A 12,920-nucleotide genomic window follows, 5' to 3' on the forward strand; every position below is an offset into this window, starting at 1 on the left:
ACTGCTTGAATGCGGCAAGTTTTCTAAGCCATCGAGTGCTCTCTGCGGAGTCTTTTCAATACAGGCTGTCCCAACAAATGATTTGGAAATGGGTTATGTTCCAAAATTTACTTTTTGAAGTTTTAGGTTATTTTCAATTCACAATTTTATTTTTCTCTAGAATCAGTGATAGAATCCTTGGATTACCTCACCGAAAGTTCTTTTTAAATTCTTCTATTTGAACTTTAACTCACAATGTAGTCAGATGATGGCACCATAATAGTGCTTGGTGACCCAAGTACAGATGCCAAAGGCATACCTTGGCTCTCCTTCCCCAGCTGCCTAGACAAAATCGGGGCAGTAATGGTGGAAGGAGGAAAATAGGAGACCACCTCCTCTTCTTCTGTATCACCCTCTTTTCTCATCCTCTTGGGTCTGGGGTGGGGCTGAGGAGAGTTCTGGAATTGGAGTGTGCGCTGAACTAGGTTTCTGAAGTAGGATGCAGCTTCTAACAGCAGGTAGGGAGTAGATAAAGGGAATAAATTGCCGTGAGTGTTGGAATTTGTAAGGCAGCATCTTCTTTTCAGAACCACCCCCCTGCTCTTCTTCCTATTCTGCTTTGAAAACCTCTCCCTATCTCAGTTTAAAGCTTTGGTTTCCAAGTCAGATACAAAGTAGACCAACTGAATCTACCCCAAACTAGGTAATAATGAAAGAGTGAAGGAAAAGTATTTCAGCAGTAGTCAGTTATTTTTCACGTCACAAAAGGAACTGTATCCTTGAGTTGATTTTTGTATTTTTTGTTTTAGCGGTAACCAATTATTTTTCACTCCAAAAAACAGAAACTGCTTTCTCAACTTTGTGTTTGTCTTTGTGTCCCACGTGCTTTCAAAACATGCCCATTTCCTTAAAACAGCACCTTAATTCATATCAAGCCTCTACTATCTTGAGGACAAACTACAATAATGTTTACCTAAACACTGCTTGCAGAAAGGAATTGTACAAAATCAGAAAGGAAGCTCTATTTTTGTCTGTGGCTGCTGGCTTTTTTAAGTTACCATTTCCTGAGAACTCTTTGTGCTTCCTAATTTTAGGCTAATTCTGTAAATCTTCCAATTTCTTATACTTTTCTTAGTACTGATTTTTGTGTTTTGCAATGTGAAATTTTCTACTAAGGCTGTCAGAACAATTTTTAGTGCAGCAAACAATGGAATAGATGTAATAACTTTGCAGTAAGACGCAATAAATGTTCTGCCATTTGACTCCAAGCTGATGTTAAAGAGAACACAGGTATGACAAACCGAGACCTTTCTAATAGCTTTGGAACTCATCTCTAAATTCCTACATATTCAGAGATGCAATGGAAAGGCCACCCTTACAGGCTGCTGTTATGAAATGTCCTTATTCTTTCTTGTCCCTTGGACTCTGGAGAGGATTAGGGAGGTAGCTGACTGCACACTCGGTAGATGGCCCCCTTAGTGCTGCTGCCGCCCAGTAGTTTTCCTTGGCAGTTCGTGAACTTCCCTGGATTTTTAAAGACTCTCCTTATTGTTCCATCAAATGCAATTTCCTTTGTCTCTTCAGTTCCTTTTCTGCTGTTTTCAGAATAGGGCTTAAAAGTAAGATAAAAGGCCTGATACTTTTCATCATAAAAAGTTGTAATGACAGGTCTCACTAATTAAAGTGTAACAATGGGAAGATTAGCCTTTCAGTCTGCATTGTGTTGAATCTGTACTGTATTTTCAAAAGCCCTAACTCAGAACATATTGGAGCACAACATCTTTAAAATATAAACATTCACACATGGATTTTATTATACTATGCACACCAAATAGAGGCACAGTACAGTAAGGCTTTCAGAACGCAGTAAATAGGAGAACTTCCCATTTTGGCACAAACCTTTTCGGTACTAACCATTCTACTACTGAAATGGGAAAGAAGGGAGGCAGAGTTGGAGGAACGCTCTGTGGAGCCAGGCTCTATGCTAATTTTGTGTGAGGAGCTTTCCCCTGGATCCCTTGGTATCAGAGAAGCAGAGCATATGTGCTTTTTACTGTGGCGTTTCCTTCCCTCAGTGAAAGAGCACATCTTCAACCCTGTCTTAATAAAGTAATATTCCTTTCTTGTGGTTTCAATACCACCACAATGTGCCTGACGCATTATTGGAACATTAGTAATTCCAAATATTTGAAGCTATGGAAATGTATTTGATGTGTAAAAACATGGTACACAGTGGGTCTTCCTCGCTGGGGATCACAGGACAACATTGGTCTGCGTAGCATCTAACCATGCACTTTTCTAGAGATATAAAAATAATCAAAAGAGATCTAGAAAAATCCAGTTGCAGGAGGCCTGATAGGAAAGACCAGAGAGTGAGTAGGAGAGAAAATACTCATGTTTGCATCAGGTTTCAAAAAACATTTAATTTAGGTGTTTAGATGTCTTTAAGATTAGTGATCAGGTCCTCATTAAGAAACAAAAACACATGTGCAATTCTTTTCTTTCTTTTTGTTTAAACTTCTAGGTTAGGTTCAAATTCCTGACTTGAATACAAGTTAAGTATCTCTTATTTTCTGGAACATACTGTTTTTAAAAGAGGTTCCTGGTTCACACTTTGTCACCTTTACTTTCAATATCTTTGTCTTAGACATTACAAGCTGAAGTGTCTGAACCAGGCAGAAATGTTGGGCATGTTTTACTGTATTTCAGCCGTGAAGATATAATACTGCGGCTCTGCTCCAAGTTGGAATAATCACAGTTCTCACTTTTAAATGTTTGCATTCCTTAGGGAAAACTGAAACGCCTAACAGAAGAGTCTCACGTAAGGTGACTGTAGCTCAGTCACAAGGGGAGAAAGGAGACAAGGATTAGAATAAAAGGGTGCAAATTAAAACTATGTTCATTTTGTATAATATTGAGAGATTATCCTTTTCTTCACTTCTTGGGCTCCAGAAATTGACTTAGGAGGGTTGTGTTGACATTCCTTCTCAATTTTTAGATAATCAGTTCCCTCTTCTTTCTTGCAAATCTGCCTCTCCCCTTCAAGTGCTAAGGACTGTTTCGCCTGGACTGTTGTCTTTCCTCACTAACTGATCTTCCTCCACTTAACTACCCCCTTCAGGCTCTCACCACTCCCGTTTTCCACCCTACTGTCGGATTAATCTTCCTAACACCTAACACTGATCCTGTCATTTCTGGGCTGCAGAGCCTTCAATGGCACCCCATTGCTCATCAAATTAAGTACAAATTTCATAGCTTGATACATAAGGCCCTTCTCACCTAGGCCGACCTTATTTTGCAGTATACGTTTCCATACATCCAATGGTCCAGTCGAAATAGACTCCTTGGGAAGTAGTTTGAGATAATAGATAAGAGAATATTCTTTGAGAGTCAGATCAGAATTGCTTCTGTGTGATCCAGCTGTGTGACTTCAGTGCCTCTGCTTACTTTTTTGAATTTCAGTGCCCTCATTGATGGGGATAATACAAACACCTGCCGCACAGGGTTGTTGTGAGGACTGAACAAGTGATATAAACTTCAGACATTTTGGGGAGTAACAGGATATTTTAGATTATTTCTATCAACCACCCAATGGTTACTTGTTGTGTGATAAGTATCGATAGAGCTGATCCTGGAGGGAAATACAGAAGCGGCTCTGAGGTGTCTAAAGTAGCCTGAGAGATGCTCTCACTGGCACTCTTTAAGTAGCTCAGGATGAAATGGGGGTGGTGGTGGTGGGGACAGATATTTATACCCAAAGTTAAATGATAAAAGAGTTCAAAAGTTCATGGCCATAATACCAGAATAGTCTCCAGACCATGTGTGAGCAATTGCCAGGTGAACAAGATTGATAGTAACTGTTGTGATGTATTGGAAGGAGACATCATGATGGTCCAGGATGGTCGAGGAGGGCTTCCAGGAAGAAGAGGGATTTGAGCTGGGTAGGTTTTAGATAGGAGGACAATTCGCACTCCAAGGGTAGCAGGTCCTGGCTTTGTTTGGGGGATCTCCGCTTCGATGAGCTCCTTTTGTCATAAAAGCCTTCAGTCTTTGTTTAGGAGGAAACTTACTTCAGAGTGAGATGCTAATCAATCTGTTTGGTGATGTAAATTGGGTTTAAGCAAACTACTCTCCAATAGAGTTAGAGAATTTCCCTCTTTCTAAAGATGGATTAAGCTTGGATTTTTCCACTTCCCCCCACCGCCGTCCCCACCGCCCTCCCGTCACCCCCCCACCGCAGCCCCGGAGATGGGTGTGGTTTTTTGCCCTGAGATTTTCTCACAATAGACTTGGAATTGAGATTAGTTTGAAGCAGGGGAGGTGTGTACGTTTGATTTTTCTTTAGCCTTAAATCGGAGGAAAGGCTGTGACACGGAGCTGAGCCTGGGCCTGGCTTAGTGCTGGCTAAAAGAGAAGAAAGATGGCCTCACTTGGAATCACTTGAGACATGTTTATGCCAGCCTTTGGGAGACGGGCTGTGGACTCCTGATTATCTATCTGGGTCATGGTGTCTGGAGATACCAGGGACTAGGATTTCCTTAGGAGGAAATGGAGAATCTCAGTGTCATTCACTCTGGGGTGGGAAAGTGGGCCAATGATCTTAGGTGGCAGGAAAGGAGTTTCTCCTTTAGCTGGAGCCAAGGGGATCTGGGTCTGGAATCTTAGCCATGGGAACTCTTAAAGATTCCTTTTGGTGTGGATTTTGAGCCGGTACCTGCTATAAGGATACTGCCAGGAAGTGGGCTAGAAATTGAACGTGGATTATAAATTACAAGCTAGTAGTTATAAGCTACTACCTCAGTCATCTCTATGCCACCCTCCAAGCATTCAGTAAAGTTCTGTTAAAAATTACAGCTTGGGGCTTCCCTGGTGGCGCAGTGGTTGAGAGTCTGCCTGGAGGCCCTTCTCACCTAGGCCGACCTTATTTTGCAGTATACGTTTCCATACATCCAATGGTCCAGTCGAAATGGAGGGGACGCGGGTTCGTGCCCCGGTCCGGGAAGATCCCACATGCCGCGGAGCGGCTGGGGCCGTGAGCCATGGCCGCTGAGCCTGCGCGTCTGGAACGGGAGAGGCCACGACAGTGAGAGGCCCGCGTACTGCAAAAAAAAAAAAAAAAAAAAAAAATTACAGCTTGGACTGAAGGAATTAGGGAGAGCAGGGTCCTCTCCTTGAGGTAGGAGTGGGGGCGCCATCTGAAATAGGCCCTCCCAAAGTTTCTTACTGTCAGACGTTCCGATTCAGTAGTTTGCGGTAGGGTTCTGGAATCTGTATTTTTAGCAAATTCAGGTGATTCTGATGCACAATCAGGTTTGGGATCCACTTCTGTAGGCTGAAAATATTACTACCACTTCTTACTGGGTTTTTCTATGAAGTGTTAGAATACCTTTAACTTGATGGAGAGAAGTTGTGAGAGTGACGTGCAAGATAAAAAGAGTTGTATATGTTAGACTTGGAATCATTTTGATATTTTACAACAAGAACATGTTCATGGTGTAGTAACCCCACCACCACCACAATCAAGATGAAACAAAATAGAGGTGGGAAATTCTGCTCTGACCACCTCCTTTACAGGGCTTCCAGAACCAAATTAAGAATGGATGGGAGAGGGGCAAGGCTTCAACAGCACAAACTGTCATACAAATCTCAAGTGCTCTTAAGTGATGAGTATTACTTTTTTAATCCAAAAAGAATCTATGAAAGTGGGATTTTTAAAAAATAAAACCAGGAAAAAGTTATGAGAGAATATATTTGTGTAACTTAAATCTCATACTACTCTAGAGAGGATGAAGATCCTTTGGTTGGGCAAATAATCACTCTCTGTTTCTCCTTTGTATAGATGTAGAATTATTTATGGTATTTGCTTTGAGTGAGGCCCATATAACAGAGAATGTCCTAGAAATTCCAAAACTAGTTATATGAAAGTCGTTTGAGAAAATTTGACGCCTACTGCAAAACTTTTGGAAACTTACTAGTTATATCTGCCACTAAAATGCCACATATTTCAGACCATCAGCTTTTTTTTTTCTTGACACGTGTTATATCTTACCAATGACTAGATATCACAGGAAATTATTAACCTAATTTATATGATTTGAAAGTGTTTCTTTTACTATTGAAGAATATGCAGAGTTACCTTTTGCCTTCTATAAGGATAGAGTATTTCCATATTCTTTCAGATATTTTAAAAGAAGTCCCAGATAGATTTCCTACCATTTGAGCCTCTACTGTGGGCCTTTCACACCACCAGGTTTACTTGACCTTGGCTCTAGTGCACTGAAACCCCAAGTGTGAACACTTCTCTCTCCCAGGAGCTTTAACTTCAAAGCCTGTGAGAACCATTTGCATGGTAATACTGTTAAGCACTAAGAAACAAACACTCATAAACTGTCTTCTGACCATCCTTCCACCACACTTGCATGTAGCGCATTTGTCCATTCATTCCTAGCTGCACTGCCATGTGCCACTCTTTATGGAGAAAGCATTTCTTTGATTGTTTTACTTCCCCAATTCTCCCTGTGTGAGAACTGCAGTAGGGAACTCTCGCTTTGGCCTAGCAGATGGGCACAAAGAAATTCTGTTTGAGGTGTGAGCTGACCTTTCTTGAAATTTGAGATCAACTCCTACTTGGATTTGAACTTTGAAGACCCAGAGATAGGAAGTTTCCATATAAGGATCAAAACACATCAGAGTAGGACCCATTGATATGGGCTGGCAACCTTGGCAGGTAGGATTACTTTGCTCCACAGCTCAGAACAGTGTATCCTGAGCCCTGAAAAGCCACCTCACAAATGTCTACTGACCGGTCCTGATGGTAACTGGAGAGAGTGTGAGGATAAATCAGTTCAACCTATCTCCACCACTGGAAGAGCAAATCAGAGCATGTCCTAGTGAATATCATCCTTCATTCCACAGCTAACGTTTGTGAGAGACTGTTAGGTTCACAGCAGTGTGGCAATCGCAAAAAAATATATAATTGTAGTAGTGTCTGCAGGAGGCTGGTGCCTAGTGAACGCAGTGGTATCTAGCAGAAGCAGCATTGGTGCCAGTGGGGAGCATTGGTGCCTGGCAGGGGTTGAGAGCAGGAAATGAGGAAAGGAAAGGTATATGCCACATGGAAGCAGACCTGGACAGCTGATGGGGGCTCAATCATGAGCCAAGGTGAGATGCTGCTTGGAGACTCCCAGAAATACCTGAAGGGCACTTTACAGGAGGACAGGGTCCCACATGAGCAGATAGGGACAAAAGTCAGGGAATTATAGATTCCTGCAACCCTATTGTGCCCACAGGCTGGCAAACCCTAAGGAAATTCAGGTTACATGATCAATTCATCAGTGTAAGAGACATGGTTTCCACTCTTAGGGAGCTTCTGCACACAGCTTAGGGACTTACACACATGGCAATAAAAGATTCTAAAAAATGATGAGGAAGACATTGCTGGGGCCCATAAAAATAAGTAGGTTCTCATAGTGGTACAGGTGGGTACTGAAGAATCCGTAATATTCAGAGAGCTGGAAAGGCAGGAAGGGCCTTCCAGATAGGGGTCCTCATGATTGCAGAAGATCAGGTCATCATCACGTGGGGCCCTGGGAGGTAGGCCTGGCACTGTAGTCTGGGCCAGGCTGTGGGAGGGTGTCGACTGCCTAGCTGTCCTCTGGAGTTGGGACATGTAACAGTGGAAAGCACTCAAGGCTTTGGGCCGGCACACTGCTGGGGATTAGGAAACTCTGTATAGGACGGAGGGAAGGTTTGTGGCCTGGGAAGAGAAACTACAGGCTGGGAGAAACTGCAATAATTGAGGGGTGAGGTGATAAAGGTCTGGACTACCAGATAGGAAAGTGGAAAGGAAAAGAGAGGAAGAGAAAATCGAGAGAGGTGGGGAGACAGAGTTGATAGGACTAGTTAGAATTGACAGCCTGGGCACTGGCTCTGGACTGATTTCCTAGAAAGAGGTCAGTCAGGGACTTCCCTGGCGGTCCAGTGGTTAGGACTCGGAGCTCTCACTGCTGAGGGCCCAGGCGCCAGCCCTGGTCCAGGAACTAAGATCCCACAAGCCACACAGTGCGGCCAAAAAACACCCCTAAAAGAGGTCACTCAGAGAATGGAGATTTGAGCCCCACTAACTGGGAGACAGGCTGACAGAAAAAGGGAAGAGCTCATTGACATTAGAATTACATTTCTGAGTAGGATTGATGACACATGCTTTTGATTCTCAGAACTACTAAATATAACCCGGCCTTATCTTCCACCTTCCTTTTTCCTTCCACTCTCTGCCTTCTCAACACCACAACTCTGATCCTGGTTAAATTTCTATAATTTATAAGCACATGTTGGTGTTTTTGTTTTTAACAGAAATGGTAGCATGACATACATATTGTCCTGCAACTTCCTTTGATTAACAATACATCATGAATATCTTTCACTGCTGTTGCATATAGAATCTCCTCAATCTTTTTAACAGCTATGTAACAGTCCGCTGTATGGCTGTACCATTATTTATTTTACCAATGCTCCATTGATATGCATTTATGTTGTTTCCAAATATATATTCTTATAGCCGATGCTTCAATTAATATCACGTTCCTATCCTTGTGCAAGTGTTAAGGATAAATTTCTAGAAGAGAAATTACTGGGTCAAAGGATATGTACAATTTTACATCAGTTGATACATATTGCAAAATTGCTCTCCAGAATGTTTATCTCATTTTAATTCTTCCATTAACAGGTTAATCAAGACCTCTTCGCGGATGTCTGTGGCAATTTGTCAACCTGCTCTTCCTACAACTGCAATAAATACTAGTTTGCCCCATTGGAAAGGATTATATTAGTCAACGGAATTCTAATGAATGAAAGGTTTCTTAATTAAAATAACCAGAAAGTCATTACTTGTAAATATATAAACAAGTTGATTATAGCAAGAGGCTGAATACTTCTAATAAGCATGTGTGGATATTAAATTAACCATGGTTCACAAACCATCCATGGATGCATGGTTGATTAGAAATAACCACTTCACAATGGTTACCCGATTCCTCTTTGCCAACTGCCAAATGGTATTCCCGTTTGTTTGATTATTATGGTTTGACATAACTCACCATACTCCCAAACACATATATATGTCAAGTAAAAGCGTGGGTTTATTTTAAGTGGACATTGAAGAAATTGAATACTTAATGGAGGATTAGGAAACCAGCTTTTCTTTCCTTTTTGATTCAACAGATATTTGTTCAGCATGTACAGTATGCTAGGAAGGTACCTTATTAATTGCTTTAGAGAGTACATAGATGAGTAAAACCTGGTTCTTGCCCTCAAAGTGTTTATAGGAAACACACAGGAACATATGATGAATATAAAAATAAATATTAAAATGGGGGACTCCCCTGGTGGTCCAGTGGTTAAGAATCCACCTTCCAATGCAGGGGACGTGGGTTCGAGCTCTAGTCGGGGAACTAAGATCCCACATGGCACGGGACAACTAAGCCTGTGTGCCACGATTAGAGAGAAGCCCGAGCGCCGCAACAAAAGATCCCGCAAGCCGCAATGAAGATCCTTCATGCCGCGACTAAGACCCGACACAGCCAAATAAATAAATAAATAAATATTTAAATATTAAAAAAAATACTCAGATGGCTATAAAACCAAGGCAGAATGAGAACAGTGCTTAAGGAAAGGCACAAAGAAACTACAGTGAAAATTCAAAAGAGAGCAAACACGTCTGGTTAAGAGGGAAATAAGTGAAGGCTTCATATGAAGGAAATGCATTTGAGAGGGGCTTCCAAGAATGAATAGGATTTTTTTTTACTGAGACACTCATTTTTGGAACCTCAAGGCTACCATGCTGTGGAAAGCCAAGGTCACATGGGGAGTACATGTAAAGGTGCTTCTGTCAACAGCCCAGTTGAGTGGAATTTTTCAACCAACACAGCCCAGGTGCCAGATGTGAGTGAAATTTTCAGCGGGTCAATTTCCAGTGAGTGAAGACACCCCTGGACATTTCTTGCCCTGAGCCACTGAATCACCCCAGCCGTTCAAGTCTTCCTGTCTGAGGTCCCTGACATGGTGGAGTGGAGGTAAATCATGTCTGCTGTGCCCTGTCTGCATTTCTGACTCACAGAATTCATGAGCATTAATAAATGGTTGTTACACACATACACACACAACTGGATAGGATTCCACAAGTAAGCTGGAGATAGGGAGATCATTTCCAGCAAAGGAAACCACGTGAAAAGAGGCCCTGACCTGGGGGGAGCATGACTGTGTCTACAGAACAATAAACAGTCAAGATGGGCTGGTGTCAAAGATTTCAACAGGGGAGTGGTAGGAGAGCAGACTAGTCTGAGAACGAAGAATGTGAAATGGCAAGCAAGTGTACCCTATTTGGTAGGCAAGAGCAAGCCAGCAAAAGTCGAGCATCAGGCTGTTCTTTTGATCCAGAAAGAGAAACATATTCATAAATGTTTGGCAAAAATTAAATTTCATATTACCTTATTCTTGCAATTCACTTTTTTTTCTTTTTTTCTTTTTTTTTGGCTGCATTGGGTCTTTCGTTGCTGCGCGCAAGCTTTCTCTAGTTGCTGAGAGCTGGGGCTACTCTTCGTTGTAATGCGCGGGCTTCTCATTGTGGTGGCTTCTCTTGTTGTGGAGCACGGGCTGTAGGCACGTGGGCTTCACTACTTGTGGTGGGTGTTCTCAGTAGTTGTGGCTCATGGGCTCTAGAGCGCAGGCTCAGTAGTTGTGGCACACGGGCTTAGTTGCTCCGCGGCATGTGGGATCTTCCTGGACCAGGGATCGAACCCGTGTCGCCTGCATTGGCAGGCAGATTCTTAACCACTGCGCCACCAGGGAATTCCCTCAGCTTTTAATTTGATTTTTAAAAAGTTCAACCTGTCATTCATTTAACAAATATTTGTTGAATGCTTCTGCAAATGTAAAAGTACTAAATGTATATAAATTACCTTCTAAGTTTAAATAAGCTATTTGTTTCTTCTCTCTTACATTAGTTTGTGTGATGCCTACTGTGAAAATGGTTTTCTGTCTTCCATCTAATTTTGTGCAGAAAAAAGGGTCATACCACTGGGATTGTGGGTAGGTTCTGGCCATGACACAAGTGTAGCTTTTATTAGTAAAAATAAAAGTACTATTGTATAAACATGAAAGATTTATTTTTCAGTTTGTTTTTAAAGTGGAATCAGATTTTTCACTATTGGGACTGAAACATGCAGTTTAACTAAATTTCAAAAGAGGCTATGTGGAAGTGCTTTGGAAATTATAAAAGCAATATTCAAATGCAAGTTATTATTACTGTTACTCAGCCGTATTCCAGAAGCATGGAGATGAACATGATATTGCCCATATTTCTTCTTTAAGTCTCTTTGGACTTTGTACCTTGCTATAAAGAATATTGCCTCAAAATAAAAAATAAACACACATATGAATAAACCCTAAATAAGAATTAAATACACTTAGAGTAATTATGTCAATAATCATGTTCAATATCAAAAAATAAATGGTTATCACCAAAATTCATACTTTGAAAAATAGTGAATGCAAATAAAATAGAGTCCTGCTCTAATCGGACTCTGTACCTTTGATTTGACACAATTCAAATTCATACGTTCAGTAGGATACGTATGTATGCTGGTGTGTATAAGTATCATGTGGCTGTTTAAAGCCATGTTAGAACTCTTGCGCTAAAATTCAAAAGCACTTAATACATAAAAATAACATTCTTGCTTGATAAGAATACAAAAATAATAATAAAACAAATTTGAAATTTGTCCCAGAATAGGAAAGTTTCTCCTTAAAATACAGAAGTAACAGCTTCCGTTTATTAAGCATTTACTATTTCTATGTGTCAGGTAATATGCTAGGTACTTTATATGCAATATCTCCCTTAAAACTCACAGCAACCTCAGGAGTTAAGTGCTAGTAAGAGGAAAGCAAGGTACAGGTAATTTAAGTAATTTTTCTAGGGTCACCTAGTTAGTAAGCAGGATTCAAATAAAAATGGGATCCAAACAAAGGTATTCTGAACACCAGGTACTGTGCTATTAACAACTTTGAATTACTTAACAAAGAGCCTCTCCCTGCGGGAAGGGACTTTAGAAGTCATCTAAAATAAACTAGAGAGAGACAGGTGTTAGTGGAATGAGAGGAGGATGCCAAAGACATCTTTGCCTGTTTTGAAGATTGCCCAGGTTCAGCCCTGTACCAGGCAATGTGGAAGGACTATGGTCCCAAGAGTGTGGAGTTAATAAATATTATTTCTCTCTCTGCCCTCCTACCTCTTAGCCCCTGAAGGGTTCAGATGTGCGCCCCCAAAATATGGCACCTTGGCATTTGAATATTTCAAGCTGAAGGAATTTGAGAAATGGCAAGTGCAGGAAGGATTTTCTGACTTTCCCCTGAAGCAGGTCATAAAACCCTCCTGTGACAGGTCACCTCCCTATACCTGGTGGAAAGGAGCATCTTTATCTCCCAAGACAGAGGGATGCTGAAAGGAATTTGAATGAACAGATTTTGCTGTTTCCCCCAGTTTACCACATTTAGCTCTTACTATTCTTTGTCCTTTTACATTTTTCCAGGACTTTCCCCTCTTCATCAAACCTAGCATAAAAACACTCAGGTTTAACTGCTTCTTTGGGTCTTTCTTTCCTTATGAAGATTCCTATGTCATGTAAAACTTCTTATATTTAATAAATCTGTCTGGTTTCTTCTTTTAATTTATTTTTTGTTACAGGGACTGCCGGCTATTACTTAGGAGGGTAGAGGAAAAGATTTTTCTTCCTTTACATACCATATGCAGACAATGGGAAGTGTTGCATCAGAACTCGCCAGCTTTCTGGCCAGAGGGCTGTGAAAAGGGCCCCAGAGAGGCAGAAACTTGTCAGGGAGAGAGATCCTGTAAAGTGGTGTGTGAATGCCTGGGCACACCTCTGAGT

This window comes from Mesoplodon mirus (assembly GCF_964341445.2).
Source record: "Mesoplodon mirus genome assembly, chromosome: X".
In the NCBI taxonomy this organism is placed as follows: domain Eukaryota; kingdom Metazoa; phylum Chordata; class Mammalia; order Artiodactyla; family Ziphiidae; genus Mesoplodon; species Mesoplodon mirus.